This window comes from Phyllobates terribilis, unplaced genomic scaffold, assembly GCF_046119375.1.
Source record: "Phyllobates terribilis strain yellow unplaced genomic scaffold, ASM4611937v1 Scaffold_3__8_contigs__length_932513732, whole genome shotgun sequence".
Classification (NCBI taxonomy): Eukaryota; Metazoa; Chordata; class Amphibia; order Anura; family Dendrobatidae; genus Phyllobates; species Phyllobates terribilis.
Window position 1 is genome coordinate 459,693,069 of NW_027362763.1, and position 15,198 is coordinate 459,708,266.

The following is a 15,198-nucleotide window of genomic DNA, read 5'->3' on the forward strand; positions in this document are numbered from 1 at the left end:
CAGGCGTGAGGCGGGGCTATTGTCATAACTCACTATACTGTAAACCGTGGGTGTTAGCATGCCCAGGCAGTTTGACAGCTCTGCACTGATGCACTTTTGCTTGCTCTCCTCCTCTGCAATGTTCCGACCACGTTACTGTAAGGTCAGAGACAGCCATTACACAGTACATAGCAGGGGCACATTTATACAAATACTACAGCATATAAACTTTTTTTTTCAATACATCCAATTGTGGAACTTATTTTTATTTCAAGATCTATTAATTAAGATGCACTTTGTCCTGCCTGACAAAGTAAGCCAGAGATTTCTGAAACACGTGAGAGCAGTACTGGACATAAGTAGTGATGAGCGAGCACTAAAATGCTCGGGTACTCATTGCTCAGGTCGAGCAAATTGGAATACTCGGGTGCTCGACCCGAGCAACGAGCCCAATGTAAGTCTATGGGAAACTCGAGCATTTTTCAGGCGGCTCCCCCCGCGTGTCTGCAGAGGGCCTAAAAATTGCCCAAATCGATGGGAACAGTGCTCAACTGACATGGGAACAGCATGGGGAAGACCCTGGAAGCATTTCTGACTCCCAGGTCACTGCTCTCAACAATGTTGTGAGAGTATTACGCCACTTTTACGGACTCACAATAATACATACAAAAACAAAAACAAAATGGATTTTCCTGGGAAATATATTAAGGAACATCCTTTCCAAGGTAATGACTTGTATATAAGGCAAAATAAATAACCAAAACCAAAAATACTCCTCCACACCTTGGGCTATGTTCACACGTAGTGTTTTTGATGTGTTTTTGCACTTTTGCATTGCTTTCAACCAAGACAAATGCATTCACTGGGAAATGTCATTTTAACATTTTACAACCTTATCTGGCCATGTGGTGTGTGACACATCTTCAGACACATGCATACAGTGCTGAAAAGACATGGGAACAGCATGGGGAAGACCTCTGGAAGCATTTCTGACTCCCAGGTCACTGCCTAAAAGTGTGCCCATCATAAGTGATCCTTGGCGCATGTGTAGAAGCCTCCCACCATGCACCTGTCATTGCAGACTTGCAACAATCACCGTCCTCGTCCTTGTCCCAGTGCAGCGTTCAGTTGTCCCTACCCCATTCCTTGGAATGCTAGCGCAAGTATGCAACCAGCCACCCACTCACAGGTTGCAATGCTATACTGCCAAATCTTTGACAGCTGCTTGCATTTGAAATGTGGCCTTTTAGGCTCGTGGAGGCCGAAGCTTTTCATAACCTCATGCCGGCGGCAGCCGGTTGTCCATACTCGGTCCCCAGCCGCCACTGTTTCTCCACTTGAAATGTGGCCTTTTAGGCTCGTGGAGGCGGAAGCTTTACATAAACTCACTCCGGCGGCGGAAGGGTGTGTATACTTGGTCTCAGGCCATCACTATTTCTCCAGGTATAGTCTCCGCCTTCCACAAGCACGGGTCCCACAACATTACCCGTCCCACCCCAGTGCACTTACTTGGAAGGACCGCCTAACAACAAACAGGTGAATGTGGCCAGGGATGGTATGGAGCCAGTCCACAGCTATTTTTGCCGAGAGTTGTATTTAGCTCGCTGAAAGGACTGGCATAGAGGGAAACCATATCTACCCTGGGTGTCATTTCTCCCAGGAAGTCCTCTAATGCAGCTTGTTGCAGAAGCAATGGCAGACCGTCCAACATTAACTCGCACTTGTCGGTGTTGCTTTGACACACAAACATCTTTCTTTGCGTATTTAATTTCATGAATACAGAGTTGTACAATGGGCTGATCTGCACTGCGGTTTAAGAAATAACATGCATAAGCATGTCCGATCCACATTAAAAAAGCAGTCATAGAGTGTCCGGGAACCTTCCCCCACACTTTTCTTAGCCAGGGCTGCTTCTCAGCAGGGTTGGACGGGCCCACCAGAGAGCCGGATACTCTTCTGGTGGGCCCTGACTTCTCCTTCAGGAGAGTTCATAGTGCCGAGGTGAGGCCATGATGATAGAGGCCACCATCTACTTAGTTTTCTGTTACTTGGAATGCAAGCGCAAGTATGCAGCCAGCCACTCATCCACCCACAGGCCGCAACACTAAACTGCCAGATTTCTGGGCAGCTGATTGCACTTGAAATATGGCCTTTTAGGCTCGTGGAGGCGGAAGCTTTTCACAACCTCATGCAGGCAGCGGCCGGGTGTCCATACTCGGCCCACAGCCGCCACTGTTTCTCCCGGTGTCATCTCCCCCTTCCACAAGCATGGGCCCCACAACATTACCCGTGCCCTCCTCAGTGGACTTACTGGGAAGGACTGCCTACCCACAAACACGTGGACAGGTGAATGTGGCCAGGGATGGTATGGAGCCAGTCCACAGCTTTTTTTCGCTGAGAGTTGTATTTAACTTGGTGAAAGGACTGGCATAGAGGGAAACCGTATGTACTCTGGGTGTCATTTCTCCATCACCAGGTTCCGCCCATTGTCACATACGACCATTCCTGGCTGTATGTTCAGCGGTGAGAGCCACAGATCAGGCTGCTGTGTTACAGCTTTCAACAACTCTGCAGCGCTGGGCGGTTAGTCAATTAAGCATGTTATCTTCAGAACAGCCTGTTGCCATTTGACCAAGGCAGTGCTGCAGTGCTGTCAGCTTGTGTCTGATGTGGTCATTTCGGAGATGGAGGAGGAGGTGCAGGAGCTTAACAATGTGATTATATTAAGGTTAAATTGGTGACGCTGTTTTTTATACTAAAGAAAGATCCTATTGTTTTGTTTTTTTCCTGCATTCACCAGGAAATGTCATTTTAACATTTTACAACTTATCTGGCAATGTGGTGTGTGACACATCATCAGACACATCCTGTTTTATTTATGATGGAGGGACTCTGAAAGTCATAAAGCCTATTTTTATAGGGCAATCAGATGGCCCTTACTATTTTTAAAAGGCCAGCAGTTGGCCTTCGTTATTGTTAGAGAGCCATCAGCCGGCTATGCTTTGTTGTTCCCATTATTAACAAGTGGGTCTCCTATACTGTTATTGCGTATCCAAAGACTGCAAGGGCTGCCAAAAATTTGGACACAACCCAATACCCCTTTGAAGAGACATAGAGGAGGGTCTCAGTAAAAAAAAATGCTCCCATTATAAAGGAGCGGGTCTCCTATAGTGGTAATGCCCATGCTGTGAGTGCAAGGGCTGCCAAAATTTGGAAAAACCTCCACTAAGAATTTAAAGACACATAGAGCAGGGCCACAGTAACAAGGTACGACAAATTCCAATTAGTAAGGAGAGAGTCTGCTATACAGTTATAGGGTATGCAGTGAGTCCAAAGGCTGACAAATTTTAGGAAAAACCCCACTAAGAATTTAAAGAGACATAGAGCAGGGCCCCACAAACAAATACGACATGTTCCCATTAGAAAGGAGAGGATCTGCTATACTGTTATAGGGTATGCAGTGAGTCCAACGGCTGAACAATTTTAGGGAAAGCCCACTAAGAATTTAAAGACACATAGAACAGGGCTACAGTAACGACAAATTCCCATTAGAAAGGAGAGAGTCTGCTATACAGTTATAGGGTATGCAGTGAGTCCCAAGGCTGACCAATTATAGGAAAAACCCCATTAAGAATTTAAAGACACATACAGCAGGGCCATAGTAATGACAAATTCCCATTAGAAAGGAGAGAGTCTCCCATAGTGTTGGCCTATGTAGTGAATGCAAGGGCTGCCAAAAATTTGGAGGCACTTCAATGCCCCTTGGAAGAGACGTGGAGGAGGGCCTCATAACAAATGTTCCCATTAGAAAGGAGCGGGCCTCCTATACTAGTAATGCCCATGCACAAGTGTATGGGCTGACAAACATTTACCCCTGGGGGGTATACATGAACATACTGTATACAATTTTTTTTTACGGGCATCATAAACACCCTTTAAAAAAATTATGTGGGTGTTGCATCACGGACCACAGTCACCCTGGTGATATGGTGGTGGAGGATGAGGAGAAGAAGGAGGACAAGAGCAAATAGCCAAAATCAGGAAGTGCATACCCATGTGTAGGTGTGAAAAGGTGCATGGGAATACACCTCCCAAGAAAAGACACTGGATTTGAGTTAATGTCACGCTGCTATAATTCGGTGGTGTTGAGAAGTCTGGCCCAATCCAGCCCTTGTTAATTTTTATAAGAGTCAGCCTGTCAGCATTTTCAGTTGACAGGCGAATGCGCTTATCAGTTATAATTCCACCAGCGACACTAAAAACCCGTTCTGATAAAACGCTGGAGGCAGAGCAGGCCAGGACCTCCAAGACATAGCGCGCCAGTTCATTCCACGTATCCAGCTTGGATACCCAATAATTATAAGGCACAGAGGAATCACGGAGGGCGTTGGTGCGGTCGGCAAGGTACTCCCTCAGCATCTTCCAAAACTTTGCACTCCTTGTGATAGTACCCCGCGCCTCAGGGCCTGGGCGATGGAAGGGTCTGAGAAAAGTCTCCCAGAACTTTGACAGTGTTCCCCTGCCTCTGATGGAATGAAGTTGTGTCTCTCTCTCCTGTACTCCTCGGTTGTCCAACGAAGTATGCCCTCTGCCACCAGCGTTTTCAGATGGGAATTTTTTAATAGTTCAGCAACAAGGGCCTTCTGGTACAGCCCCATTTTTGTTGACCTGTCCGCCTCAGCAATAAGAGATATAAACTTCTCCTTGTAGCGTGGGTCTAGAAGTGTCACCAACCAGTAATGACTGTCACCTAAAATTTTGAAGACGCGAGGGTCATGGGAAAGGCAGCGTAACATAAACTTAGCCATGCGTGCCAGACTACTAACAGGCAAGACTTCTGTGTCCTCAACAAGAGGATGACTGACCGTGCTCTCCTCCTCCTCCTCCTCTCTGTCTTCTGGCCATACACGCTGAACAGACGGTATGAGAGCTGTGCAGGTAGTACCGTCTATAGTGCAAGAAACTAGCTCCTGTCCATCCTCCTCCTCCTCTTCCTCATTGTCACCCAATCCACGTTGGGATGCGATAAGGCTTGGCTGTGTGTAATCACCCTGTATGGTTCCTTGCTCCATCTCATCGTGCTCCGTCTGCAATGCATCCTCTTTGATTGTGAGCAGAGAGCGTTTCAGAAGACAGAGAAGCGGAATGGTGACGCTAAATATGGCGTCATCGCCGCTTACCATCTTGGTGGAGTCCTCAAAGTTTTGTAGGATGGTACAAATGTCTGACATCCATGTCCACTACTGAGGTCTTATGTGTGGAATCTGAACTGAATACCGACCGCCTTCTTGATGCTGGTATTCAACAACTGCCCTCTTCTGCTCACAAATCCTTCCCAACATCTGCAGTGTAGAGTTCCAACAAGTGGGGACATCACACACCAGTCTGTGATCCGGAAGCTGCAAACGCTGCTGAAACACGGCAAGGGCGACGGAAGCTGTAGCTGACTTTCTAAAATGGGCACACAGGCGAAGTACTTTAACAAGCAGATCCGGCAGCTCTGGGTAGGATTTGAGAAACCACTGAACCACGAGGTTAAGCACATGGGCCAGGCATGGTACGTATGTGAGCTCGCCTCGCCTCAGAGCCGCCACCAGGTTCCGGCCATTGTCACACACGACCATGCCTGGCTGTAGGTTTAGCAGTGTGAGCCACAGATCTGCCTGCTCTTTCAGAGCTGTCCACAACTCTTCAGCATTGTGCGTTTTTTCACCTAAGCATATTAGCTTCAGCACAGACTGTTGACGCTTGGCCAAGGCAGTGCTGCAGTGCTTCCAGCTTGTGACTGATGTGGTCATTTCGGAGATGGAGGCTGAAAAGGAGGAGGAGGCTGAGGAGGATGAGGTGCAGGAGCTGTAGACCATGGGGTCAACCCTGATTGGACTAGGGCCCACAATCCTTGGCATCGGGAGGACGTGTTCCGTCCCAAGGTCCGACTGGGTCCTGGCTTCCACTATGTTAACCCAGTGTTCCGTCAGTGAGTTGTACTATCCCTGCTCACAAGCACTTGTCCACGTGTCCGTGGTTAGGTGGACTTTACCGGTAACTGCGTTGTTGAGGGCACGGCTAATGTTTTGGGACACGTGCTTGTGTAATGCGGGGATGGCACACCGGGAGAAATAGTGGCAGCTGGGGACTGAGTACGGTGGGATGGCCGCCGCCATCAAGTTGTGGAATGTTTCCGTCTCCACAAGCCTAAAAGGCAACATTTCGAGCGCATGCGGTCGTGAAAAGGGAGAATTTAGTAGTGTGGCCTGTGGGGCGTTGGCTGCATATTTGCGCTTGCGTTCCAATGACTGGGGTATGGACAACTGAATGCTTCTCTTGGACAAGGACATTGACGTGCTTCTTGATGCTGCTACTTGAGAGTGCGCAACGACAGGTGCAGGGCAGGAGGCATCTTCGCATGCACCATGGACAGGGGATTGACTTGCATGCACAACAGGGGAAGAAGCAATGGTGCCATCTGCAGACACTGTTCCTGGACCCTGGGGTTCAGCCCACAAAGTCGGGTGCTGTAATAATTATAATGGATACCACAGGATTCTCTTTGCATGGAACAAAGATACTACATAACACAGTTTATAGGTGTCAGAGTTTATATTATAAACACATGGTGTTTCAAACAAGTGCAGACGAAAATTCAAAGTCCATAAACACTCAGGGGAAAATGCAATCAGTAGAGCAGTCTGTAAAGCACAGTTCACACTAGAGGATGCTGGAAAACAAGTAAGTCTTTATCAAGTCCATATACAAATATATATATAAATGCAAGGAAGTCCATACAATATATATTAGATAATTCAGGGAGGCCTGGGTAGGAAGTCCCAGATAGTGCAGCACAGACCCGTGCTCTGCAACTATCTAATGAAGGTGAGTCAGTGCAGAAACCAGCTTACTTGTTAGCAAAATGCAGGTGAGGACTGAGGCTCAGAGGAAGCAGCAGGAGCAGCCAAGAGAAGGAGGAATGCTGGTAACAAGTGAATGCAGCAGAATCTCTGAGAGCAGGTAACAGGAGATCCACACAGGTTTGCAGGGGAGAGCAGAAAACTAGGAAACCACCAGGAACAGGTCACAGGCAGAATACTCTAGCACTGACTAGAGGCTGGGGTGGAGTTATAAAGCAGGAAGACAAGGGGCACATGAGACAAAAGACACCATCTTGAAAGAGGGCAAAAATGGATAAAATGTAATCAAAAATATTTGAAGTCTTGACATTACTCCCTCCTTAGAAGCGGCCTCAGGACGATCCTGGTCCCGGTTTCTCAGGGAATCTCTGATGGAAACGAGAAATTTTCTGTTGGGCATTGATATTTTCCACAGGTTCCCAAGAGTCTTCTTCAGGGGATACCCCTGCTGTCTTATCAGATATTGGAGCCGATTCTTGCAAAACCTAGAATCAATAATTTCTTCCACAACAAATTGTTCTTACCCATCAATCACCACAGGCTACAGAGGTGGCACAACACGTCCCTGGAAGGTATTAGGAGGTACAGAATTTAGAAAAGAAACATGGAAAACTGGTTGTACCTTCATAGTCCTAGGCAACTTCAGGCTGCAGGCCACAGAGCTCACAATACCATTGATCTTGAAAGGGCCGATGAATTTCTGTTCAAGTTTGTGTGAAGTAACATTCAACTTCCAATTTTTAGTGGATAACCACACGGAATCTCCTACCTTGAACATGGGTGATGGTTTACGGAATCTATCAGCCGATTTCTTGTAATGTTCCTGAGCTGAAATCAGAGATTCCTTCAGAACCTCCAGATTTTGCCTCATCGCAGTCAGCCTTTCCTCTACCGCTGGAACCGGAGCATTAATCGGAGACCTAGGTAAGATACTCGGATGGTAACCCAGATTGGCAAAGAAAGGTGTGAATTTAGTGGAGGCACTCTGAGAATTGTTATATGAGAATTCAGCTAATGGAAGTAACTCCAACCAATCATCCTGAAGATGGCTGACATAGCATCGTAGATATTGTTCCAAAGTCTGGTTGGTACGCTCGGTTTGACCGTTCATCTTGGGATGATAAGCGGAAGAAAGACGGACATTAATATTGAGTGCAGAGCAAAACCCCTTCCAGAATCTTGAGGTGAACTGCACTCCACCGTCAGAGATGATCTCATCCAGGACCCCATGCAGCCGAAAAACACATTCTGTATAACCAAGTTCACTGTATCCTTAGCTGAGGGGAGACCGGGGCAAGGAACAAAATCAGCGGCCTTAGTCAGGCGATCCACTACCACCAGGATCGTAATCATGCCACCTGATGTAGGCAGCTCCACTGTGAAGTCCATTGAGATAGACCAACATGGGCGGGACGGAACAGGTAATGGTTGAAGAAGACCCGTAGGTGATACACGAGGAGTCTTATAACGAGCAAATACCTCGCAAGAGAGAACATAGTCCTTAGTATCCTTCAGGCAAGTTGGCCACCAGAAAAATCGGCTCAGGAACTCTTGTGTCTTCTGTACTCCCCTGTGACCAGCCACCTTGGAGTCATGGACCAACTTGAGGATTTACAGACTGATGGCCTCAGGGACGTAGATACGTCGATCTCTGAACCACATGCCAAACTTAAGGACAAGATTAATATCAACAGGCAACAGGTGGATTGGCCAGAAATACATCACCGTCATAGGCCTCCTTGAACTCCTTCCACAATCCTGATCGTGGATAACTCCGATGAAGTTGGCATCAGATAGTCTTGGACGGGGCTCCAAGTACGGAATCCGCAGCATGGATTCGGTATAAAGCATCAGCCTTCCCATTACGAGAACCTGGACGGTACGAAATAACAAAATTAAATTGATTTAAAAATAGATTCCAATGAGCCTGCTGAGGAGAAAGACATCTAGCGGATCTGAGGAACTCTAAATTCAGTCAGCACTGCGATCTGTTGTGTGGCTCCTTGTAGATGATGCCTCCATTCTTTAAAAGCTACAATAATAGCTAGCAGTTCCTTGTCTCCCACATTGTAGTTCTTCTCAGCTGATGTAAGTCTACAGGAAAAGAAAGCACAAGGATGTAGCTGACCCTTTTCTCCAGTTCTTTGGGAGAGAATGGCCCCCAAAGCATTATCAGTGTTATGATCTGCTACAAGCACTAAGGAAAGAAGGAGATCTGTCCCTACAATAGAACTAAGCTAGATCCCTACGATGTAACGGGGAACCTGATCCTGCGATCAGACCCACTAAAGTCCTCGGCTAGTCTGTACGAAGACCTATAGATGCAAGGGAGGGATCCCTACAAGAACTATGGACTGGGATAAAGTTGGACACCTCCTAGCAGAAATTGTAGCAGTAAAAGACAAACACACAACATAGAACATAAAGGTCCGAAGACCTAGCTAAACAGACTGAGAAAGGTAACTAAGCACCAGGCTAACTTAAGAGTAGAAATTACAATGAAGTCCAGCAAGGCCAGGAGGGCGGAGCAGGATTAAATAGGCAAAAAAGGTCATGTGACCAGAAAGATAGAAAAAACCTAACAGGAGAGTCCTAACAGTACCCCATCTTCTATGAGGATCCTCCGGATCCCCTAGGCCCAGGCTTATCAGGAAACCTCTTGTGAAACGCTCTGACAAGTCTGGAAGCAGAAACATCATTCGCCCTCACCCATGAGTTATCCTCGGGTCCGAAACCCTTCCAAGCGACGAGATACTGCAAACTCCCTCCATACCATCTAGAATTTAGGATGCGGGAAATTTCGCATTCCCCGTCCTCCACCACCGGAGGAACAGTGGCAGAGGCGTCTCCATCCGACACATAAGCTCTTTTCAACAGAGAAACATGAAACACCGGATTAATCTTCCAGGAGGTAGGAACCTCCATCCTAACAGCAGATTGGTTAACTACCTGAAGCACCTTAAAGGGCCCTACAAACTTGGGACCCAATTTTTTAGAAGGAATCCTCAACCGCAGATTCTTAGAGGACAACCAAACCATGTCACCAATAGCAAACAAAACCTCTTGCCGTTTCCTATCAAAGTACCTCTTAGATTTTTGTTAGCCTCCTGAAGATTTCCAAACTCTCTCCAAATCACTGGAAAAACTCTCCTCCTCAGGCACAGCCGATACCAATTTGGAGAATGACCCAAAAGACGGATGTCTCCCAGAACAACAAAAAAAAGGCGAACAACCAGCAGAAGAGGATGTTTGGTTGTTAAGAGCAAACTCAGCAAGTGGCAGAAACTCAGACCACCCCTCCTGATTGTCTGCCACAAAACAACGCAAGAACTGCTCAACATCCTAATTCTTCCTTTCTGTCTGGCCATTAGACTCAGGATGATATCCGGATGAAAACGACAAATGAACTCCCAACCTGTCACAAAAAGCACGCCAAAAACGAGCCACGAACTGAGGTCCCCTATCCGAAACAATGTCAATAGGAACGCATTGTAGTCTGACAATTTCCTTGACAAAGGCCTTAGCGAGTGTCTTAGCGCATGGCAGTTTGATGAAGGGAACCAAGTGACACATCTTGCTAAAACGGTACACGACCACCCAGATGACTGTGAAACCCTCAGAGGGGGGAAGGTCAGTAATAAAGTCCATAGCCAGATGTGTCCAAGGTGCACTAAGAACCTCCAGAGGGCAAAGCAACCCCGCTGCAGGAGTATGTGAAGACTTAGATCTAGCACACACCATACATTGATAGAACCCACTTAATGACTTCCTTCTGCCATCCAGGCCACCAAAAACTGCGACCCACAAGTCTCTTGGTCTCAGAAATTCCTGGATGACCTGCCAACCGAGACTCATGACACTCAACAAACAAATCTCTCCAAAAGGTCCTAGGCACAAACAACCTCCCATGGGGAGTGTTAGATGGGGCATTCTCCTGTGCTTTAAGAATCTCATCTTCCAAAACGGAGTCCAATGCAGCAATCACAACACCTTCTTGTAAAATGCTCCCCTCCTCCTCAGCACCGACCATGGGAGAAAAGCTGCGAGACAAAGCATCAGCTTTAACATTCTTGGTACCCGGGATGTAAGTAACGGAAAAATTAAACCGCGAGAAAAAAAGTGCCCACCTAGCCTGACGGGCATTCAAGCGCTTGGCAGCATCAAGATAGATCAGATTTTTATGATCAGTGAAAACCTGAATGGGAAATTCAGCACCTTCCAAGAGATGACGCCAGTGTTCAAATGCAAGTTTAATAGCCAGCAATTCCCGATTACCAATATCGTAATTAAGTTCAGTCTCAGAAAAAATTTTTGAAATAAAAGCACAGGGATGTACTCCATCCTTGTTTTTCTGAGACAACACCGCACCGACCTCCACCGAAGAAGCATCAACCTCAACCAAAAATGGCTTAGTGACATCAGGCTGCATAAGGATGGGAGCAGAGCTGAACCTCTCCTTTAGAAACACAAAAGCTTCAATGGCCTCAGTAGTCCACTGAACCGCATTAGCACCTTTCCTGGTGAGATCGGTCAGTGGTTTGACAATAATAGAAAAAATTTTAATGAATTTTCTGTAATAATTGGCGAAACCCAAAAACCTCTGTACCGATTTCAAACCAATAGGCCTAGGCCATTCCTGAACCGCCTGAACCTTCACAGGGTCCATCTCAAAGCCCTCGCTGGAGACAATGTAGCCCAAAAATCTAATTCTCTGTACAGCGAACTCACATTTCTCCAGCTTAGCAAAAAGCGAATTGTCCATTAATAACTGTAATACCTCACGTACGCTCCACGAATGAGACTCCAGATCCGGTGAATAGATCAAAATGTCATCCAAATGCACAACCACATTTTTGCCGATCAAAGGTCTAAGGATGTCATTAATAAGATTCTGAAAAAATGCTGGAGACCAAAAGGCATAACCAGGTTCTCAAAATGACCCACTGGAGTGTTAAAAGCAGTCTTCCATTCATCACCCTCCTTCATGCGCAACAAATTGTATGCCCCCCGGAGATCAATTTTAGAGAACCACTTGGCCCCCACTAACTGGTTAATCAAATCAGGAATCAATGGCAGTGGGTAAGGATTGCGTACAGTAATTTTATTAATCTCACGAAAATCCAGACAAGGACGTAAACCGCCGTCCTTTTTTTTAACAAAAAAAAATCCAACAGCCAGAGGAGACTTTGAAGGCCTAATGTGACCGGCGGCCAAGCTTGTCTGTATGTATTCCTCCAAAGCCTTTTTCTCAGGAATAATAAGATTAAATAAACGACTTTTAGGAAGAGTCGCTCCAGGGACAAATTCAATGGTACAATCATAGTCTCTATGGGGAGGCAAAATTTGTGACTCCTCCTCCGAAAAAACTCTCCAAAACTCATGAATAGGTACAGGTAATTCCCCTTTTTCCACCGCAGCAATACGTCCGTTACAACACATGTCATAACACTTAGGGCTCCAGGACTTAATTTTATTGGTAGACCAATCCAGTACAGGATTGTGCAATTTTAACCAGGGTAACCCCAAAATTACTGAAGAAGGCAAATTATTTAATACCACCAAATCCAAATTTTCTTGGTGAATACCATTAATAGTGAGGGGAAATTTACAGACCTTGTGAGTAACACTCTTCAAGGGGGAGCCATCGACAGAAACCACAGCAATAGGGGATGACAAAGGTTTGGGTTTTAATTTAAGTTTTTCCAAGAATCCCCCATCAATCACATTCAGAGTAGAACCACAATCCACAAATATCCGAAATTCAATTAATTCTTCCTGAGCAGCAGTAGTAGCAGAAAGAAATACCCCCTTAGTATTTAAACAGGTAATACGGGCGTAACTGACCTTTTTTTTTTTCTTTGTTCATATGAAGCACACAGTTCTTAATAAAATGGTCTGATTTCCCGCAATAAAAGCACAAACCTTCAGAAGATCTGCGGTCTTTTTACTGAGAGCGGGGTGCCATCGCTACAATCTCCATCGGCTCTCCAAAGTCAGTACAGACCCTATCAAGACTTGGAGCTGACATGGCAGAGGATTTACTCTCATTAACCCTTGCATGCAGTCTCCTGTCCACCCGTATAGCTAATTGCGTTGCCTCCTGCAAGTTTCCAGGTGTGGGATAAGCAATCAGCAAATCCTTAACCCTTTCACCTAGCCCCGCAAGAAACAAACTTTTCAAAGCTGAATCGTTCCACCCCACCTGGGCAGACCACCGACGGAAGTGAGAACAATATTTTTCCACATTACCTGATCCCTGACTCAAACGTCTCAATTCAGTCTCAGCTGATGAGACACGATCAGGATCATCATACAACAAACCCAAAGCAGAAAAAAACTATCCACTGATCTAAAGCATGGATCACTAGGTTGGAGAGAAAAGGCCCATCCCTGAGGTTCTTTGCGCAAAAGTGACATTATGAACCCTATGCGCTGTGATTCATCACCAGAGGATCTGGGTCTCAAACGAAAATACAACAAACAAGGATTTTTAAAGGAAAAAAATTCTTCTTGATCACCAAAAAATAAATCAGGCAAACGTACCTTTGGCTCCACAAAATGTGCTCCAGAACAGCTACTCACGTGTTGCTGGAGCTCGGCCACCTCCAGAGAGAGTCCCTGTAGGCGTTGAGCCAAATCCTGAACCGACATCATGATGGAAACTGGAAGTCTTTCCCTAGAGATATTTTTGGGCTGGACTTACTGTTATGATCTGCTACAAGCACTAAGGAAAGAAGGAGATCTGTCCCTACAATAGAACTAAGCTAGATCCCTACGATGTAACAGGGAACCTGATGCTGCGATCAGACCCGCTAAAGTCCTCGGTTAGTCTGTACGAAGTCCTATAGATGCAAGGGAGGGATCCCTACAAGAACTAGGGACTGGGATAAAGTTGGACACCTCCTAGCAGAAATTGTAGCAGTAAAAGACAAACACACAACATAGAACATAAAGGTCCGAAGACCTAGCTAAACAGACTGAGAAAGGTAACTAAGCACCAGGCTAACTTAAGAGTAGAAATTACAATGAAGTCCAGCAAGGCCAGGAGGGCGGAGCAGGATTAAATAGGCAAAAAAGGTCATGTGACCAGCAAGATAGAATAAACCTAACAGGAGAGTTCTATCAATCAGAAGCGTACACCTCCACAATGAAAGGATGTGCTGGGTCTGGGTGGATCAACAGCGGTGCTGAGGTGAAACAGGTCTTAAGCCGATCAAAAGCCTCTTGAGCCTGTGATGACCACTTAAAGGGCTTTTCCTTCTTTGTCAAGGAAGTAATGGGACGGACAACGTCAGAAAAATTTTTAATAAAACATCTATAGAAATTTGCAAAACCAATAAAATGTTGGACCTCTTTACGTTCTTGGGTACTGGCCAGTCAAGGATTGCCTGAATCTTACCAGATTCCATGTTCAGCCCCTGAGGAGAGATGACATTACCTAAAAACTGTATCTCAGAACGATGGAACTCACACTTCTCTGGCTTAATATACAGATGTTTGTCTTTCAGACGTTTCAAAACAGATTTGACATGTTCTTCATGTTCCTGTAGAGAGTCAGAAAAAATTAGAATATCGTCCAAATAGATCACCACAAACTGATCCAATAAATCTCTAAAAATGTCATTAGCCAGATGTTTTAAATGTCGCAGGGGCATTACAAAGCCCGAAGGGCATCACAAAATATTCAAAGTGTCCATACCAGCATCTGAATGCTGTCTTCCATTCATCACCGGAACGAATAAGCACCAAATTATAAGCCCCACGAAGATCTAGTTAGAGAACACCTTGGCATGGCGGACTCTTTCCAATAATTTGGGAATCAAAGGCAAAGGATAACAATTCCGTATGGTTACCTTATTGAGTTCCCGATAGTCAATACAGGGTATTAGGGTCCCATCCTTCATTTTTACAAAAAATATAGGCGCTCCTGCTGGTGAGGAAGAAGGACGTTTAAAGCCTTTGGCCAGATTTTCATCAATATACTACTTCAAGGCTTGAAGCTCAGGTGCTGCCAAAGGATATGCGTTGCTAAAAGGAATAGCCGCCCCAGGAAGCAGCAGTCATAATGCCTATGTGGAGGAAGTTGATCCGCCTTCTTCTTGTCACAGATGTCAGAGAGTGCTTTATACGCTGAAGGTAAAGTGAATACCTGTACAGTAGATTTTGTATCCGCGGACTCAGGGACAGCTTCAGTTATCGCTGGGTTGCACCTAGTCGGAAAGATAATCTCCTTGGTCTCCCAGTTGATAGTCGGGTTCTGAGAACGCAACCAAGGGATGCCTAAAATCACAGGGAAATGAGGAGAAGAAAT